Below are 21358 nucleotides of genomic sequence, written 5' to 3' on the forward strand. Positions count from 1 at the left end.
AATTCCAAATGTAGGTGGCACAGTTTTCAGTGCCACAGGCCCTTAAGAGGCGGTATTTTACCACACAATCCTATTGTGTGGTAAAATACCGAATTCAGGTGTGCATGCACATCTGTGTATGCACACCTGTGCCATGTGACACACAGACATGCCCTTAGGGCATGTATGAGTGCCACATGGCACACAAGCATGTACTTGGGGTGCTAGAGGGTGTCAAAGTGACACCCCCTGCACCCTTGCAGGATTCGGTATTTACCGTTTCGGTAAATACCGAATCAGTATTTCCCATTGATTCCTATGGGCTTCAAGGCCCATAGGAATCAATAGGAAATACTGATTCGGTATTTACCAAATCGGCAAATACCGAATCTTACAGATTCTGTAATTCTAAAATGAGAATTACCTACATCTGCCCCCTTCCTATTTACCTACTCTTAAATACCGAATCGGTAAAATTCGGTATTTAAGAGCAGGTAAATAGGAATTACCTACATCTGGCCCATTGAGCCAAATGCATCAAGCATCTTTGCCGTCGCGAGAGCAAAATTGACTTTTCTGAAGCATGAAAGGCTTTGTATTTGCAAATTAGGTAATTGCACTTTTTTGCGATCACCTATATTGCGAATGCATTTAGGAAATTGCTATTTGTCATTCCCTAATGCCGATGCGCGTAGCCTAAATGCAAACTGTGCATTTAGAAAACGCTGATTACCTTCAGCTTCAAGTTGATGGTAATTTGCACATGCATTGAAAATGCACAAAAATGCATTTTTCAAAGTCATATGTGGCACAGTTGGGGCCCGAGGCACCATCCAGTTCTGTGCCATTGGCGTCCCAGTTCAGTCCATCCCTAATTGACATACTAAGTCCTGAACAGCATTTAATTAATGGCGTCGGAAACGCTTCTGTTATCTAAGGGTGTAATATCTGACATTAGTTTTTGTTCATTTTAATCCAGAAAATCCTAGCCACTGGCAGTCGGTGGATCGCTCCTGAATCTCCAGAGCTCAGTGTGTGTGAATCTACTAATGAAAAAGTTACGCGGACGGATTACAGCTCCCTGAGTCAGCAGCAAGGATTGCTAAGCCATAGTGGTGGCCACATCTCCCCTAATGTCAAAATCATTTGCCCTACTATTCCAACCATCTCCCACAATAACATTCATTTTGTGCAAACTGTTCCCTCAAATGTACAGTCTTTTTAGCTATTTGTGCGTGCATTCAGGGATGTCAGTGGGGCAGCAACACACATTTCAGGTCTTTCTGTGCCTGCACATTGTTCCTTTCCATACCCTGTCCAGCTGGTGTTAGTCTGCTAAGGACATCCACTGCTTCTTCTGCCAACATGTTTTGCACACTTTAACCTCTTACACTTTAAAGGCCAGGCGTAGATCAAATGTTAAAGTAAAATGTTCTTTCCTTAAGTGACTGGCAATAAATCTTGAAACTCTGAGAGTTGTAAGAGTGTGAAGAGTGCATACTTTATGTTGTCTAACCGAGGTGCAGCAGGGGAGCCCAGTTCGAGCCATGCATTTGTTTACTGTATTCATTCATTATCTTCATTAGAGCCAGAGGTTGGTCCCTCCTGCCTCTGTCCTCAGCATCCACATTGGCTGCGTTCATGATAGTCACTCGCTTTGGTACTCAATCAGTTGGGTTAGGTAGGTCTTCCATTTGTCTTGCCCACTTCATGTCCTCGTCCATTTTCTTGGTGTAGGGCTTATCTCTTCGCATCTCATGGGGATCTTCTCAAAAACGTGTGATAATCATCGGCGAAATCCGTTATCGCAATGTTTCATATCGCCGTCCTTCATGGGAAAATAACTCTTTGTTAACGTTCTATTTCCAAAAAGGTGATTACATGCGATATGTTCCGATAACACGTCAAATGTCCGCGATAAAGTCACCAGGTCGGCGATAAAAATGTAAACCCCAATGCAAATGAAGTTGCGATGGGTACAACCGCGATAAATAAATCAGCAAAAATCTTCACCAGGCCTGCAAGTCACACACGGCAGGTGGGAAAAATCACTATAAAAGTAGAAAATACATACAAACAAAAGCAAAACATCAGCAAAGCACAATGGAGGTAGCTGGAACAAGTACAGAGGACAACCAGAACCCCACAAGCCCCCCTGAGGACCAGCCTGGGACCTTGAGGTCAGGGAAGGCCAAGGACAAGAAGAAGAGGAAGACGCAGTTCAGTCCGCAGGCAAACAGGATCCTGATAACGGAGGTGGTCGAACACCATCAACAACTGTTAGTCACCTCCACTGCGTCATTGGCAACAAAAAATGGAATATGGCAGTCCATCGTGGACAAGGTGAATGCAGTCGGAGTGCTGAAGAGGACAAAGGAAGAGGTTAAGAGGCGCTGGAAGAAGGTGAAGCGCAAAACCCAGCAGAAACTCACTAACAACCAGAAGGCAGCAATGCAGACTGGAGTTGGGAGTCCAACGCCACAGGAGGAGCTGGACGAGATGGAGGAAATGGTGTCCACAGTCATCAGTGGGGAGACGGTGGCAGGAGTTGGGGGACCGGACACCGCTCAACATGACCTGACACAACAGCACTAGGGTGAGTAACAACCAGGGACTGGGGGGACGTTAGAGATGGGCACAATGGCACAAATGCACAACTAAGTATAGCACATCTGCAGACAAACCATGTCCCAGACCCCCAACTCCCAACAAGAGACCAATGTACCCAAGTCTGCAACATCTCAGCACTGTATAAGCACAGAAGTGAAAGGCACACCGCATGAAAAGGATAAGGGGAAGCAAAATCAGAGCTGCAGGGGTGACTATCCCAAAATGCAGCACAAACACATAACATGCAGAGCACAGCACCATGCATCAACATACATGTGAACACAATGTTAAACTACATCGCCCCTTCACATTGCAGAGGGAAAACCAACACCTCTGCAGAGCAGGCAGAACCTCTCTTCTCTGATGATGAAGAGGACCGCCAACCCTTCGACACCGACGCCATCCAAGAGTTCATTGACAGCCCCCGCACCCCACCTCCAGGAGCAGGGCAGCCCAGATGCATCTAGGAGACCCCACCCCCTGCACAGACCACTCAGCAGGCACCACCACGGCTGCCTCCCAGGACCCCCACGAAGAACACCTGGCCTTCCAACGCCGTGTGTAGTGGTGCCAGGAGAAACTGGCTGAACAGGTGCGGGCGGGGTTCGACCACATGACAGCCATACCAGATGCCATACGCGGGTATCTAAGTCCCATCAGGGACCACTCACAGTCCCTAACGGACACCCCCAGTCCGCTCCATGCCCTCCAATGATCCATGGCTGACATCGCTGGAGTCCTCACTCAGAGACAAGAACAACTGTCTAGTCAGAGTGGCTCTAGCGATGTCACCCGGGAGTTGGAACACATGCGGAGGATAATGGAGACCATGAAGCGGACGCAGGGGGAAAGAGCGGCTGCCACGGCTGCACACCAGCGAGAGGTATCTGGGATGCTCATTGCCCTAAACACCCTCCTCATGACATTGCTGCCACAAGGCCTTGCTATGATGAATGCTGCTGCTACGACTACATCCACATCTCCGCCCCCTGAAGTGTCCATGACACACAGTGTGGCAGACATTCCACCTCCAGCCCCTGAGGTATCACTGCCACACAGTGCTGGAGACAGAACACCACCCACATGTGAGGCACCTGAAACAGCAGAGGATGACGATGCGGATGAATCTGCCTTCGTGGTAAGCAGGACGCAGTAGCATTCATCTCCGCCATATGGCTGGTTTGTACTTGGTTCTGCCCTCTGCATCATCACCTTCCACTGTCCCTCGATACACTCTGCGACACTCACCTTGGACCTTTGACATGGACTGCCATATTCTGTTTGGTCACCAATGACACAACATTCAGACTGCGGTCTGAACTCTTTCTCTTCTGATAAACTTGACATTCCCTAAATGACTCTGGCTGGCCCTCCATGGGCCATCAATGTAAAGTGGGGTTTGCACCGCCCTGTACTGCTCCCCAGCTGCAACACTCCACTGAACGTGCATTAAACATTCACAATCACACAGATGTGTCATGTCTATGATCTTTCACGTGTGGAAGTACGGATGAATGTAGGGTCAGTGGTTCCCCCTTACGTCCATGTTGCTCATGTTGTGGGACTTGGGTCACAGGGAGATACATTGCCAATTGCGGTCCGGGTGGCGCGTCACTAAAACAGAGATACACGCATTTATTACTTCCTTGTTCAGCCCAGGATGGAACCACGCCCAGAGCCCCAGGGTCATTGTTCACACCCTTGCTTTGGACTGGCATACCCCAGGCCAGCCCACTCCTCTTATGCTCACAGGCGTGGCGACAACGCTCCATGTCCCAGGTCTTCCCTGTAGTGATCTGCAGATCACAGGTCTAGTTGTCAGCATGTCACAGCCACTCCCTCATGGCTGGTTTAGACCCAAACCACGCCCATTCGGGACATGCTTCACAGGACATGTGACCCTGCCAATTAAAAGGGCAGGGCGCACGTGCTGGACACCATTTCCACTCTCTATCTGGGTGTATCCGTGTGGTTATTATTTACGCGTGAGGGCCTAGGGCCCTACCACATCACATTCCCTAGTGCCGGAGGTGACATGATGGTGTCCGCACCACGAGACTCAATCATAAAGGGTCCATGACTTGTGGGGCACAGACTTGGTGGCACTGGACACACTGCGGCTGGCACAGGTGTACCGCTTCAGGATGGTGACTTTCAGTGCACCGAGTTAGGGGCACCTAAAGAGCTAAGCGGGTGTTCAGCCTGCGATGATACCCCGTCCTGGCGGACCGGACTGGTAAGGATTTGGTGAGCCTGCTGGACTGCAGTGTAGGCCTGAGCCAGCGGGCAGTGCGCGCCTACTGCCACGTGGCATTTAATTAATTGTGGGTTTCTAACGCGCTAGAATCGCCTCCCGAAGGAGTATCTCTGCGCTATAGACCGCTGGGGAACCCGTCCTGGCTTTCCCTGTGAGATGGTCCCTACTGGGTATCTCCAAGGTGAAACCAGGCATCCCCGGCGTCTGTGTGGGGCCGTTGTGGAGATGAGGCAAGCTAATACCCAGAGTTGCCGAGTGTGATCCCTAGTTAGTAGGCACCGAGGCGAGAATTATCGAGTCCGCTGGCCCTGGTCCAACACCCTGCCGTGTCGGGAATTGAACCCTGGTCCCGGGCTGTCCTCTGCTCCCGGGTCTGCTACCTCTAACCAGTGAGCCACACCACTCCGCATTGCCTCTCGGGCGACAGAGGTAGTGGCACCTAAAGGGCTGAGCAGGTGTGCAGCCTGCGATGATGCTGTGTGCACTGATATGATCTCTGCCATTGCGAAATCAAGACCCAGACTCAAGTGTGCGACCTGGTGGCCCGCGTTGCGGGGCTGCATGATGCTAAGGCTGCCATGGGTGCGGGCCCCAGGCTTGAAGCTTGCACCGGCATGTGGTGGGCCCTCTTGGAGACACACCGGTGTCGGAAGGTGAGCAGTGAGGCCTGGATGCGCAGGGGCGGGCAATTATCGCTGGGCGGTGGGAGGGGCTGGGGTGCACCAGCCAGTGTGCGCAGGGGCGGGCAAGCGATGATGGCGTGTGCAACTGTATTGACTCTGCCATTCATGACTCCGGACTCTGTTTCAGATAAGGGACCTGGTGGACTGCAGCGTATACCGGCACGTGGTTGGACACACACCGTTGGTAGCAGGTGAGCAGTGAGGCCTGGGTCCTCAGTGTCGGCTCTCTCTCTCCCTCTCTTTCTCTCTCTCCCTCTCTTTCTCTCTCCCTCTCCCCCTCTTTCTCTTTCTCTCGCTCCCTGTCTTGTTCAGGTTGTTGTCTGACTTTACACCAGGTAAGAGCAGGTGTTAAATTCCTGCTGCTAAAGCGTCTTATTGCATGTTTTGCGTTCTTATAGCGGATTTAGCTGGTCGTTGAGAATGTTAAGAAGGTGTGTTGTCGCGTCTTTTTGCACGGGAACGCCTACTCTGCATCTCATTAGCGATATTTGCTAGTTTTCATCTGTGGCGATGCTTTTTGCGGTTGCTATCGCAGAGAAATTGGTGATATCGGATGTTAGCACCTACTTTGGCTGCTAACTTGGCGATAAGCCCTTGAGTATATGCCTCCTCATTTATACAAAAAAAGTTACATTTCCACCTTGTAGAGTAAGTGGCAGATTTACAAGCCCCTTGCGCTTCTTTTACGCCGCCGTTGTGTCACTTTTGTGACACAGCGGCGACGCAAAAGATGCACCATGGTGCGGGGTATTTACAACGTGACGCATCTGGGAGATGCGTCACATTGTAAAGCCCTGCGCCAGAAGGAGGCATTCCGGCGCAGGGGGGGCGTTCTGGTGCAGGAACGCCTCCTAAAAGTGGCTGAGTGAAATACTGAGTCACTTTTACATTCATGCTGCGTCCAAACCCTGCACCTGTTTGAAGCAGGCGTAAGGATTGACGCAGCATTGGACAGATAGGGCCCCTAGAGCATTGCTGGATCTGCATCACGCTTGCGACGTGACTCCAGCAAAGAGCCACCTTTACGGCACAGATGCGTCACAGATGCGTCACGCATCTTTGCTGTTTTTGCCCCGTGACGGCGCATCCATGGTGGCGAAGCTGTGGCGCACAATAACTGGCGCATCTCTGCTAATGTAAAGGGATGGTCAAGTTATTGTAAATCTGCCCCCTCACAGTTCTTCCCCACTTTTCTGTTGTTGCTTTTATTGCCCAATCAAACGTGGGAGGCAGACACTACCAGCATTCCTCAAAGGATACAATTTATTACATTGATTGATTTTACCAATGCTTATTAAAGTGCCACATAAGAAGCAAATTACCCAGAAACTTCCCTTAGAAAAGTAGTATGCCTAACTACGGTGCGTGTCCTCCTACTAGCGGGCTGATACTCTGGCCCCTACGTTCTTAAATGTCTGCTCTTTATCGTTTTCAGTGCCATAAAGAGCCCTGCATTTAGGATGAAAGTAAAGCAGCATTATGAGGCGCGCACAGGATTGTGGATATGCAGATTGCTGGTGACGTGCTGACCTCTAGCGACAGGAGGGAGCGTTGCACCACCCGCCTAGTACTGCGTCACGTGACCCTGCGACGCCTTCCGGTCGAAGCAGAGGGCGGTCATTTCAGGTTTCGAATCCAGTGGCAAAGTGAGCAAAGGACTCTTGTCTGAGCATACCCTGCCAACTTATGGTGAACAAAGCGGTACAAAAGGGGGTGGCAGTTCGGGCTGGACTGTTCCCATGAGGCACAGGGTCAGACTGATTTGCATATGGCCATGTCTGAACTGGGGTGGCAGAGTGATGGATTCAACCGAGATCTGTTGACTGGGTGTGAGTGTTTGATTGGTTCAGATGCTCCGTCCATCACATCCCCTTTTGTACCGCTTTGTTTGCCATAAGTTGCTCACTTTGCCATTCAAGCAAGCAAGCCGGGCTGAAGATGGCTGAAATGCCAGAAACGGGTCCTCGGAAGTTTGTTTCCGGTCCAGGGAAGGCATGGCTTGGCAGTACGGGCTGGACTGATCCCATGAGGCACAAAGTCAGACTGATTTGCATATGGTCATGTCTGAACTGGGGTGGCAGAGTGGGCTAAAGAACGGTGATGGATTAAACCCAGATCTGTTGATTGGGTTTGAGTGTTTGATTGGTTCAGATGCTCCGTCCATCCCCACCCCCTTTTGTACCGCTTTGTTCGCCATAAGTTGGCAGGGTATGCTCAGACTTGAGTCCCTTGCTCACTTTGCCACTGGATTCAAGCAAGCCGGGCTGAAGACGGTTGAAATGCCAGAAACCGGTCCTCGGAAGCTTGTTTCCGGTCCAGGGACGGCATGGCTTGGCAGTTCGGGCTGGACTGTTCCCATGAGGCACAGTGTCAGACTGATTTGCATATGGCCATGTCTGAACTGGGGTGTCAGAGTGGGCTAAAGAACGGTTCAGATGCTCCGTCCATCACCACCCCCTTTTGTACCGCTTTGTTCGTCATAAGTTGGCAGGGTATGCTCAGATGTGAGGCCCTTGCTCACTTTGCCACTGGATTCAAGCAAGCCGGGCTGAAGACGGCTGAAATGCCAGAAACCGGTCCTCAGAAGGTTGTTTCCGGTCCAGGGAAGGCATGGCTTGGCAGTTCGAGCTGGACTGTTCCCATGAGGCACAGTGTCAGACTGATTTGCATATGGCCATGTCTGAACTGGGGTGTCAGAGTGGGCTAAAGAACGGTGATGGATTAAACCCAGATCTGTTGACTGGGTGTGAGTGTTTGATTGGTTCAGATGCTCCGTCCATCACCACCCCCTTTTGTACCGCTTTGTTCGTCATAAGTTGGCAGGGTATGCTCAGATGTGAGGCCCTTGCTCACTTTGCCACTGGATTCAAGCAAGCCGGGCTGAAGACGGCTGAAATGCCAGAAACCGGTCCTCGGAAGGTTGTTTCCGGTCCAGGGAAGGCATGGCTTGGCAGTTCGAGCTGGACTGTTCCCATGAGGCACAGGGTCAGACTGATTTGCATATGGCCATGTCTGAACTGGGGAGGCAGAATGGGCTAAAGAACGGTGATGGATTAAACCCAGATCTGTTGACTGGGTGTGAGTGTTTGATTGGTTCAGATGCTCCGTCCATCACCACCCTCTTTTGTACCGCTTTGTGGTCCAAGAGAGCAGGTAGTTGGTGCGGGTGGTGGTTGTGGGGGCGGAGTTCTCGGTGGTTGTCTGGGCGGTTGTGACTTTGAAGCGTGGATGTCGGCGCTCTTGCGGTGGAAGAAGGAGGCCAGCGAGTCGCACAGGTCTTTCGAAGGTGGAATGTCGTTGGTATTGAAGCTGGGGTTGGAGAGTTCCTTCACGATGTTGAAGAGCTCTTTGCTGTTGTGTGCATTGTTATCTAGGCCGTCCTTGAATGAGGCCCTTTTGGCGGATCTGATGAGGTGATGGTGTCTGAGGGTGGCGTTCTTGTGGGCTGCGTAGCTATCTGGTGTTAGTTCACGGATCCAGTTCTCCAGTTTTCGGCACGTTCGTTTGGAGGCCTGGAGGTCTTCAGTGAACCAGGTTGCTTTCTTGCTGGTGTGGCTGTTGGAGGGTGTCTTGAGCGGGAGGAGGGTGTTGGCGAAGTCATCAATCCACTGAGGCTGCAGGCAGTGGTGTCGGGGTCAGTGGGGTCGGCGGGTGGGCTCTGGGCAAGGTTGGTGGTTAGCTGGTCTTCGGTGACTTTGCTCCAGCAGCGCCGAGGCATCTGTTGGGTGTGGTGGTGCATGGTGGGCTTCCTGAAGGTGAAGTGGATATAGTGATGGTCGGTCCAGTGGGGTTCATTGGTGTGGTTGAAGGAGACGTGGGGGCTTGCGGAGAAGATGGGGTGAAGCGTGTGCCCGGCAGTGTGGGTGAGTGTTATCATGAGTTGTCTGAATCCGAGGTTGGTGAGGTTGTCGATCATGGCGGTGGTGTTGGTGTTGTTGTTGTTCTCGAGGTGGAAGTTCAGGTCCCAGACGAGGATGTAGTCCATGGAGGCAAGGGCGTGTGTGCTGATGAAGTCGGCGATGGAGTAGCTAAACAGTGGTCTGGGTCCGGGGGGTCTCTAGATGAGGGTTCCTCTGAGGGTGGTGTTGAGGTTGGTGTGGATCTGGAAGTGCAGGTGTTCGGTGATGCTGAGGGTGTCGTTGGTGTTGGTCTTGACAATGAGGATGTTCTTGTGGACGATGGCAATTCCTCCTCCAACTCCATTGTTGCGGTCCCTGCGGGTGATCTTGTAGCCTTCAGGATGGCTATGGCGATGTCGGGCGCTGAGGCGGGGTTCAGCCAGGTCTCCATCAGGAAGGCGACATCTGGGGAGGTTGAGTCGAGAAGGTCCCAGAGTTCAAAAGCATGTTTACGGGCGGAGCGGGTGTTGTGGAGGATGCATCTGAGGGAGTTGGGTTCTTTCCTGGGCAAAGGTTTGGCGGGGCGGATGCTGGTGAAGCTGCAGTTCCGGCAGGTGAAGGGTCCTTGGGTGCGCTTTGGGGTGGCCCGGTAGCAGGTGTGTTCTCGTCCGGAGTTGAGTGTGTGGAGGGTGCTGGCATCATAGCAGAAACCGGTGTCGTGGCGCTCGTTGGGCCAGGGGTTCTGGCACTGGCCGCGGTCCAGGCATGTACAGCGCGCCAGCGGTGCAGCCGTACAGCGGCCGCCATATAAGGAGAAGTGGGAGGGAGGAGCAGCTCGGAGGCGGGAGAGGGGCGGCGAATGGGAGACCGAGGGGGCGGGCCGCAGGGAGGCAGCGGCGGGAGGATGCAGGGAACAGAAGGCAAAATGGCAGCAACAGAACAATAAAATACAGTGTCACAGTACAGTAGGAGTGAAAAGGGGGGAGGCACAGAATAAAAATGAGCGGGGGAGGGAGGCGGACTACGGAGCGGCAGAGCAGCTGGTCACCAAGGGCACAGAAAATAGATCACAGGGGCACAAGGGGGGGGGCAAAAACGGCAACAGTGCGGCAACAGAACAATAAAATACAGTGTCACAGTACAGTAGGAGTGAAAAGAGGGGAGGCACAGAATAAAACTGAGGGGGGGAGGGGGGAGAACTCACTGAGCGGCAGAACAGCTGGTCACCAAGGGCAGAGAAAATAGATCACAGGGGCACAAGGGTGGGGTCAAAAATGGCAACAGAGCGGCAACAGAACAATAAATTACAGTGTCACAGCACAGTAGGAGTGAAAAGAGGGGAGGCACAAAATGACACTGAGCGGGCCGAACTTATGAAGCGGCAGAGCAGCGGGTCACCAAGGGCAGGGCAAAACAGGCGGAGCTGTGCGACGAGGGAGCGGCCTGGCCTGCAAGGACTATGACTATTTCAATCGCAATAATTATGTGCTGTATTTGCTGCCACTTTTTGAGAATGAAATAGAGATACATCACAACCACATAACGTACATAAGAAGACAGTGCCAATTGTTTTCCCCCTTGTTTGCAGTTCTACTTGGTGTACGTACCTGTTGAAATCTGCATAAGGCATAATTAAAGGAAAGTTAAGATGTTTAGACAGCAGCCGGGTAAATAGTGAAGTTCCTCTACTATCTGCACGGCTACTGCCCATGCTGAGCACACTCTCTGCTATTTATCTAGCCACATAGTTAATGAAATAGATTATATGCCGCCCACCGGCAATACAGTACATGTTTTATAAAAGATAATGGGTAAATATTGTAATTTCTTTGCTACTTGGAATGCTATTGATCAAATAATATATCATTTCTGCTATTTAACCAGCAGCCATTTAGGTTCACATGGTAATGAGTGAACTTGTCTTATTTGCTTGGCTGCTGGTCGAATAGAACAAAACCTCTTCTATTTAGCCAGTGGCCTCGTAAATAGAATAGTTTCCTCATTATTTGCACAGACTGAGGTCCAACAGTGCAGACTCTCTACTCTTTAGCCAGCGGACCAATAAATAGTTATGTTTTCTGCTATTTGCATGTCCGCCAGCGGAACAGTGCAGACTCTCTACTGTTTAGCCAGCGGACCAATAAATAGTTATGTTTTTCTGCTATTTGCATGGCTGCCTGCGGAACAGTGCAGACTCTCTACTCTTTAGCCAGCGGACCAATAAATAGTAAAGTTTTTCTGCTATTTGCATGGCCGCCAGCGGAACAGTGCAGACTCTCTACTCTTTAGCCAGCGGACCAATAAATAGTAAAGTTTTTCTGCTATTTGCATGGCTGCCAGCGGAACAGTGCAGACTCTCTACTCTTTAGCCAGAGGACCAATAAATAGTAAAGTTTTTCTGCTATTTGCATGGCTGCACCGCACGGCCACCAGCTGCTGCGTGTGCCCCCCTGCTGTGCCCTCTGCCTCGCTGCCAGCCGCGCTGCCGGCTGACCCTGCCGTCGTTGCTCTGGTCTGTTTGGACCATCATTTGTGCTTGTTTTCCCCTCGCTGTTTTTGCCCATTTTAAGTATTGTTTTTACCATCATTTGTGCTTGTTTTCCCCTCGCTGTTTTTGCCCGTTTTAAGTATTGTTTTTACCATCATTTGTGCTTGTTTTCCCCTCGCTGTTTTTGCCCGTTTTAAGTATTGTTTTTACCATCATTTGTGCTTCCCTCGCTGCTTTTGCCCGTATTGAGTGTTGTTGTGACCACCATTTGTGCCTGTTTCCCTCGTGGTCGCTGCCCGCTCTCCCCCGTGTTTCCCGCCTTCCTCGCCGCCCCCCGCTTCCCGCCACCACCGCAGACCCCGCCCCTTTTTTCATTCTGTTCCCTCCCCGCTCCCGCCTCCCAGCTGCTCCGCCCACCCGCGCACTTCGCCTTAAATGGCGACCGTGCGAACGCGCAGCGTTGACGCGCAGCGGGCGCGCCGATTGTGCGCCGAAGGCGCGCCAAAGGTAAGCCCGTCAGCTTCAAAAGAACGACGATCCACCACCACCAGCAACAGGTTGCCCGAAGAAGCTGGAACAAGATCACAGCCGACCAGCTCACCGCTTCCTTGAGCCAGCACCCCCCCGCCAGCTCAGCGAACCCCAGCCAGGCCGCCGTCAACCTCACGAAGTGGATCAACAACGGCGCGGACGAACTCGCCCCTCTGAGAACCCCGCCCAGCAGACCCTGCAGCAGAAAAACACCATGGTTCACCGACGAACTCAAGAGCTCCAAGAAGAACTGTCGAGCCCTCGAGAAAGTCTGGAGAAGGGAACCAACGACGGACAACATGACCACCCTCAAGCTCGCCACCCGGAAACACCACCAACTGATCCGCGCCACCAAGAAAAATACGTACAAGGACCGGCTGGACAACAACGCACACGACAGCAAGGAACTCTTCAACATCGTGAAAGAGCTCTCCAACCCCAACGCCGGAAACAATGACATCACCCCGTCGCAGGACCTCTGCAACTCCCTCGCATCCTACTTCCACAACAAGATCGCGGACATACACAACAGCTTCAGCAACCAACCAACGCAAGCCACAACCGCAACAACGCCACCCACCACCACCCTCCGCACCTGGACTCCGATCAGCACCGAAGACACCATCCGCACAATGAACTCCATCCATTCCGGATCGCCGACTGACCCCTGCCCTCACCACGTCTTCAACAAGGCCGACGCTGTCATCGCACCCCACCTGCGGGACATCATCAACACCTCCTTCGACACCGCCACCTTCCCTGAGAGCTGGAAGCACGCCGAACTCAGCGCTCTCCCAAGAAACCCACAGCAGACCCCACCGACCTCAAGAACTACCGTCCCATCTCGCTCCTCCCGTTCCCGGCCAAAGTCATCGAGAAGACCGTCAACAAACAGCTGGCCGCCTTCCTCGAGACGAACGGATCCCTCGACCCCTCACAGTCTGGCTTCCGAACGAACCACAGCACCGAGACCGCCCTCATCGCTGCCACCGATGACATACGAACTCTGATGGACAACGGAGAGACAGCGGCCCTCATCCTCCTGGACCTCTCCGCGGCTTTCGACACTGTCTGCCACCGCACCCTAGTACAGCGCCTCGGCAACATCGGAATCCAGGACAAGGCACTGGAATGGATCACCTCCTTCCTCGACGGAAGAACACAGAGAGTCCGCCTACCACCGTACAAGTCAGAGGCCACCAAAGTCATCTGCGGCGTCCCTCAAGGATCCTCACTGAGCCCCACCCTCTTCAACGTCTACATGAGCCCCCTCGCGGCCATCGCACGCCAACACAACCTCAACATTATCTCCTACGCCGACGACACCCAGCTGATCCTCTCCCTGACCAACGACCCCGCCACCGCCAGAGCCAACCTGCACGAAGGGATGAGAGAGGTAGCCGAATGGATGACGACCAGCCGCCTGAAACTGAACTCGGACAAGACGGAGGTCCTCATCCTGGGCTCCTCGCCTTCCACCTGGGACGACTCCTGGTGGCCCCCCGCCCTGGGCACTGCACCCAAACCGACGGACCACGCACGCAACCTGGGCTTCATCCTGGACTCCTCCCTCTCCATGACCAGACAAGTAAACGCCGTCTCCTCGTCTTGCTTCAACATCCTGCGCATGCTACGCAAGATCTTCCGGTGGATCCCCACCGAGACGAGGAAGACGGTCACCCAGGCCCTCGTCACCAGCCGACTGGATTACGGCAACGCCCTCTACGCCGGAACCACCGCCAAGCTCCAGAAGAGACTCCAGCGGATCCAGAACGCCTCGGCCAGACTCATCCTCGACATCCCCCGACGCAGCCACATCTCCGGACACCTGAGAGATCTGCATTGGCTCCCGGTCAACAAGAGAATCACCTTCCGTCTCCTCACCCACGCACACAAAGCCCTACACAACCAAGGCCCGAGCTACCTCAACAACCGGATCAACTTCTACACCCCCAAGCGCCTCCTCAGATCAACCAGCCACGCCCTCGCCGCCGTCCCCCGCATCCGAAGAGCGACAACAGGAGGAAGGTCCTTCTCCTACCTGGCCGCCAAGACCTGGAACTCACTCCCAACCGACCTGCGCCTGACCCAAGACCACCTCTCCTTCAGGAAGAAGCTTAAGACCTGGCTGTTCGAGCAGTAACGGCACCCCCCCCCAAACCAGCGCCTTGAGACCCTACGGGTGAGTAGTGCGCTCTATAAATGACCTGATTGATTGATTGACTCTCTACTCTTTAGCCAGAGGACCAATAAATAGTAAAGTTTTTCTGCTATTTGCATGGCTGCCAGCGGAACAGTGCAGACTCTCTACTCTTTAGCCAGAGGACCAATAAATAGTAAAGTTTTTCTGCTATTGCATGGCTGCCAGCGGAACAGTGCAGACTCTCTACTCTTTAGCCAGCGGACCAATAAATAGTTATGTTTTTCTGCTATTTGCATGGCTGCCTGCGGAACAGTGCAGACTCTCTACTCTTTAGCCAGCGGACCAATAAATAGTAAAGTTTTTCTGCTATTTGCATGGCTGCCAGCGGAACAGTGCAGACTCTCTACTCTTTAGCCAGCGGACCAATAAATAGTAAAGTTTTTCTGCTATTTGCATGGCTGCCAGCGGAACAGTGCAGACTCTCTACTCTTTAGCCAGCGGACCAAAAAATAGTTATGTTTTTCTGCTATTTGCATGGCTGCCTGCGGAACAGTGCAGACTCTCTACTCTTTAGCCAGAGGACCAATAAATAGTAAAGTTTTTCTGCTATTTGCACAGACTGAGGTCCAACAGTGCAGACTCTCTACTCTTTAGCCAGCGGACCAATAAATAGTAAAGTTTTTCTGCTATTTGCATGGCTGCCAGCGGAACAGTGCAGACTCTCTACTCTTTAGCCAGAGGACCAATAAATAGTAAAGTTTTTCTGCTATTTGCATGGCTGCCAGTGGAACAGTGCAGACTCTCTACTCTTTAGCCAGAGGACCAATAAATAGTAAAGTTTTTCTGCTATTTGCATGGCTGCCAGCGGAACAGTGCAGACTCTCTACTCTTTAGCCAGCGGACCAATAAATAGTTATGTTTTTCTGCTATTTGCATGGCTGCCTGCGGAACAGTGCAGACGCTCTACTCTTTAGCCAGCGGACCAATAAATAGTAAAGTTTTTCTGCTATTTGCATGGCTGCCAGCGGAACAGTGCAGACTCTCTACTCTTTAGCCAGCGGACCAATAAATAGTAAAGTTTTTCTGCTATTTGCATGGCTGCCAGCGGAACAGTGCAGACTCTCTACTCTTTAGCCAGCAGACCAATAAACAGTTATGTTTTTCTGCTATTTGCATGGCTGCCTGTGGAACAGTGCAGACTCTCTACTCTTTAGCCAGAGGACCAATAAATAGTAAAGTTGTTCTGCTATTTGCACAGACTGAGGTCCAACAGTGCAGACTCTCTACTCTTTAGCCAGCGGACCAATAAATAGTAACGTTTTTCTGCTATTTGCATGGCTGCCAGCGGAACAGTGCAGACTCTCTACTCTTTAGCCAGAGGACCAATAAATAGTAAAGTTTTTCTGCTATTTGCATGGCTGCCAGCGGAACAGTGCAGACTCTCTACTCTTTAGCCAGCGGACCAATAAATAGTTATGTTTTTCTGCTATTTGCATGGCTGCCTGCGGAACAGTGCAGACTCTCTACTCTTTAGCCAGAGGACCAATAAATAGTAAAGTTTTTCTGCTATTTGCACAGACTGAGGTCCAACAGTGCAGACTCTCTACTCTTTAGCCAGCGGACCAATAAATAGTAAAGTTTTTCTGCTATTTGCATGTCCGCCAGCGGAACAGTGCAGACTCTCTACTCTTTAGCCAGAGGACCAATAAATAGTAAAGTTTTTCTGCTATTTGCATGGCTGCCAGCGGAACAGTGCAGACTCTCTACTCTTTAGCCAGCGGACCAATAAATAGTTATGTTTTTCTGCTATTTGCATGGCTGCCTGCGGAACAGTGCAGACTCTCTACTCTTTAGCCAGCGGACCAATAAATAGTTATGTTTTTCTGCTATTTGCATGTCCGCCAGCGGAACAGTGCAGACTCTCTACTCTTTAGCCAGCGGACCAATAAATAGTAAAGTTTTTCTGCTATTTGCATGGCTGACAGCGGAACAGTGCAGACTCTCTACTCTTTAGCCAGAGGACCAATAAATAGTTATGTTTTTCTGCTATTTGCATGTCCGCCAGCGGAACAGTGCAGACTCTCTACTCTTTAGCCAGCGGACCAATAAATAGTAAAGATTTTCTGCTATTTGCATGGCCGCCAGCGGAACAGTGCAGACTCTCTACTCTTTAGCCAGCGGACCAATAAATAGTAAAGTTTTTCTGCTATTTGCATGTCCGCCAGCGGAACAGTGCAGACTCTCTACTCTTTAGCCAGAGGACCAATAAATAGTAACGTTTTTCTGCTATTTGCATGGCTGCCAGCGGAACAGTGCAGACTCTCTACTCTTTAGCCAGAGGACCAATAAATAGTAAAGTTTTTCTGCTATTTGCATGTCCGCCAGCGGAACAGTGCAGACTCTCTACTCTTTAGCCAGCGGACCAATAAATAGTAAAGTTTTTCTGCTATTTGCATGGCTGCCTGCGGAACAGTGCAGACTCTCTACTCTTTAGCCAGAGGACCAATAAATAGTAAAGTTTTTCTGCTATTTGCATGTCCGCCAGCGGAACAGTGCAGACTCTCTACTCTTTAGCCAGCGGACCAATAAATAGTAAAGTTTTTCTGCTATTTGCATGGCTGCCAGCGGAACAGTGCAGACTCTCTACTCTTTAGCCAGCGGACCAATAAATAGTAAAGTTTTTCTGCTATTTGCATGGCTGCCAGCGGAACAGTGCAGACTCTCTACTCTTTAGCCAGCGGACCAATAAATAGTTATGTTTTTCTGCTATTTGCATGGCTGCCTGTGGAACAGTGCAGACTCTTCACTCTTTAGCCAGAGGACCAATAAATAGTAAAGTTTTTCTGCTATTTGCACAGACTGAGGTCCAACAGTGCAGACTCTCTACTCTTTAGCCAGCGGACCAATAAATAGTAACGTTTTTCTGCTATTTGCATGGCTGCCAGCGGAACAGTGCAGACTCTCTACTCTTTAGCCAGAGGACCAATAAATAGTAAAGTTTTTCTGCTATTTGCATGGCTGCCAGCGGAACAGTGCAGACTCTCTACTCTTTAGCCAGCGGACCAATAAATAGTTATGTTTTTCTGCTATTTGCATGGCTGCCTGCGGAACAGTGCAGACTCTCTACTCTTTAGCCAGAGGACCAATAAATAGTAAAGTTTTTCTGCTATTTGCACAGACTGAGGTCCAACAGTGCAGACTCTCTACTCTTTAGCCAGCGGACCAATAAATAGTAAAGTTTTTCTGCTATTTGCATGTCCGCCAGCGGAACAGTGCAGACTCTCTACTCTTTAGCCAGAGGACCAATAAATAGTAAAGTTTTTCTGCTATTTGCATGGCTGCCAGCGGAACAGTGCAGACTCTCTACTCTTTAGCCAGCGGACCAATAAATAGTTATGTTTTTCTGCTATTTGCATGGCTGCCTGCGGAACAGTGCAGACTCTCTACTCTTTAGCCAGCGGACCAATAAATAGTTATGTTTTTCTGCTATTTGCATGTCCGCCAGCGGAACAGTGCAGACTCTCTACTCTTTAGCCAGCGGACCAATAAATAGTAAAGTTTTTCTGCTATTTGCATGGCTGACAGCGGAACAGTGCAGACTCTCTACTCTTTAGCCAGCGGACCAATAAATAGTTATGTTTTTCTGCTATTTGCATGTCCGCCAGCGGAACAGTGCAGACTCTCTACTCTTTAGCCAGCGGACCAATAAATAGTAAAGTTTTTCTGCTATTTGCATGGCCGCCAGCGGAACAGTGCAGACTCTCTACTCTTTAGCCAGCGGACCAATAAATAGTAAAGTTTTTCTGCTATTTGCATGTCCGCCAGCGGAACAGTGCAGACTCTCTACTCTTTAGCCAGAGGACCAATAAATAGTAACGTTTTTCTGCTATTTGCATGGCTGCCAGCGGAACAGTGCAGACTCTCTACTCTTTAGCCAGAGGACCAATAAATAGTAAAGTTTTTCTGCTATTTGCATGTCCGCCAGCGGAACAGTGCAGACTCTCTACTCTTTAGCCAGCGGACCAATAAATAGTAAAGTTTTTCTGCTATTTGCATGGCTGCCTGCGGAACAGTGCAGACTCTCTACTCTTTAGCCAGAGGACCAATAAATAGTAAAGTTTTTCTGCTATTTGCATGTCCGCCAGCGGAACAGTGCAGACTCTCTACTCTTTAGCCAGCGGACCAATAAATAGTAAAGTTTTTCTGCTATTTGCATGGCTGCCAGCGGAACAGTGCAGACTCTCTACTCTTTAGCCAGCGGACCAATAAATAGTAAAGTTTTTCTGCTATTTGCATGGCTGCCAGCGGAACAGTGCAGACTCTCTACTCTTTAGCCAGCGGACCAATAAATAGTAAAGTTTTTCTGCTATTTGCATGGCTGCCAGCGGAACAGTGCAGACTCTCTACTCTTTAGCCAGAGGACCAATAAATAGTAAAGTTTTTCTGCTATTTGTATGGCTGCCAGCGGAACAGTGCAGACTCTCTACTCTTTGGCCAGCGGACCAATAAATAGTTACCTTTTTCTGCTATTTGCATGGCCGTCGGCCGATCAGTTCAGAATCTCTACTAATTTATTAAGAAAGGGACAAGGTGAATAGCAGAAAAAAATCACTATTTATTCGATAACCTGGTAAATAGCCGATACCAACACATATATATGCAATCGTCATTTAAATCAGATAGGCGTCTCCATCATCACACTCCTGTCCATCATTCACAAAAACAGTAAAACGAAGAAGCCATATTGTAGGGGTGCCTGGACAACCTTAGTATAATGCTCCTGCTGCCAGGGGGCAGCATCCTCCTCAGCCAGGGCCCAGTTCTTCTCCCAGGGGTTGGTCCTGGAGGTGATGCCCGCAGACTAGCGGGCACCCTGCCCTGAGTGAGACGCGTCCAGACCCCGGGCTCACCGGCCACCGCCTGGGGACAGGTCATGAGCCATCGGTAGACACCACACCTTATGAGCAAACATCTAACTACCAGGGAGTGTTCAGCTTGCCTTGGAGAAAACAGCAGTTTCACAAAACCTTCTGCCACCCACTGAAATCTGTTGTAAAGTCAGAAATAGATACACATGTGAATTTCATTAGATTATCTTCATGTCACTTGTTTAAGTTCTGTTAAATCCCACATTCCTTGAGGCTGGCCTGCCATTCTTATTTCAGTCCTTGTTATTGCTATAGAAATCTATACAAACACCACAGAAAGAAGTTAGATTTCAGTTAAACTCATTTTTATTGATCGCGTCATACTACAGAGAGCTGAGTATATTTTATATTACCCTCATTAAAGTTAGTGTTACTCAGTTATCAACCTCTGGAGGATGAAAGTCTGGTTTGACAGCTGCTACTCAAAGCACAGGTCAGTAGTGAGTGCTTAACTCACTGAGCCACCTTCCACTCTCAGTGCATGTAACATTTCAGTCACATAGAAACCCTACTCTGAGTCTAGCCCATCAAGCAAATCAAGGCTTTTGTACATGTTGTGCTACAGTCCCTTCTCAGTGACGGAAGTGATGGAGAGAATGGACTGTGTCGAGGAGCAGGGCTGCATAATAAGATATCTCTGTGGGAAGCTGATTCTATCTTTGATAATGTGCTGGCCAGACTTCTGACCTGCTAGCGCCCCCCAGAGGTACACACCAACATTTACATTAGAGTTATCACAGCTTTACTGTGGACTTACATACACTTACAATATATTGTTTCTCATGGGATATTGGCCATCTAGATTGGGTCCCAGAGGGTGTCTGTGCATCCCCTCCAACCTACCAGGCTGAGGGCGCAATGAGCAGGGGTGACAATTTTAATGCCTTTTAAACAAAATCTCAACAATCAGAGAGTTTTATGAAGAACACTCACCATACTCCTGACCGGGGTATATCATATCAACGTGAAGCACAATGTGGGGACTGCATCCGACATCCGCAGTCGTATTCAATGCGTGGCCCGCACCCTGTTCCTGGTTTTAAGTGAGTGTGTGGCCAGCACCCTGTTCCTGGTTTTAAGTGAGTGTGTGGCCAGCACCCTGTTCCTGGTTTTAAGTGAGTGTGTGGCCTGCACCCTGTTCCTGGTTTTAAGTGAGTGTGTGGCCTGCACCCTGTTCCTGGTTTTAAGTGAGTGTGGGGCCAGCACCCTGTTCCTGGTTTTAAGTGAGTGTGTGGCCAGCACCCTGTTCCTGGTTTTAAATGAGTGTGTGGCCTGCACCCTGTTCCTGGTTTTAAGTGAGTGTGGGGCCTGCACCCATTTCCTGGTTTTAAGTGAGTGGGTGGCCAGCACCCTGTTCCTGGTTTTAAGTGAGTGTGGGGCCTGCACCCTGTTCCTGGTTTTAAGTGAGTGTATGGCCTGCACCCTGTTCCTGGTTTTAAATGAGTGTATGGCCTGCACCCTGTTCCTGGTTTTAAGTGAGTGTATGGCCTGCACCCTGTTCCTGGTTTTAAGTGAGTGGGTGGCCTGCACCCTGTTCCTGGTTTTAAATGAGTGTGTGGCCTGCACTCTACTCCAGATTTGTATTGAGTGTTTACCCTGAACCCTGTTTTAGATTTTAAGTGAGTGTGGGGCCTGCTTCCTGTTCCAGGTGTTAAGTGAGTGTGGGACCTGCACCCTGTTCCTGGTTTTAAGTGAGTGTAGCCAGCACCCTGTTCCTGGTTTTAGGTGAGTGTAGCCAGCACCCTGTTCCTGGTTTTAAGTGAGTGTGGGGCCTGCACCCAGTTCCTGGTTTTAAGTGAGTGCGGGGTCTGCACCCTGTTCCTGGTTTTAAGTGAGTGTGGGGCCTGCACCCTGTTCCTGGTTTTAAGTGAGTGTAGCCAGCACCCTGTTCCTGGTTTTA

This window comes from Lissotriton helveticus, chromosome 1_2 (genome assembly GCF_964261635.1).
Source record: "Lissotriton helveticus chromosome 1_2, aLisHel1.1, whole genome shotgun sequence".
NCBI classification, from domain to species: domain Eukaryota; kingdom Metazoa; phylum Chordata; class Amphibia; order Caudata; family Salamandridae; genus Lissotriton; species Lissotriton helveticus.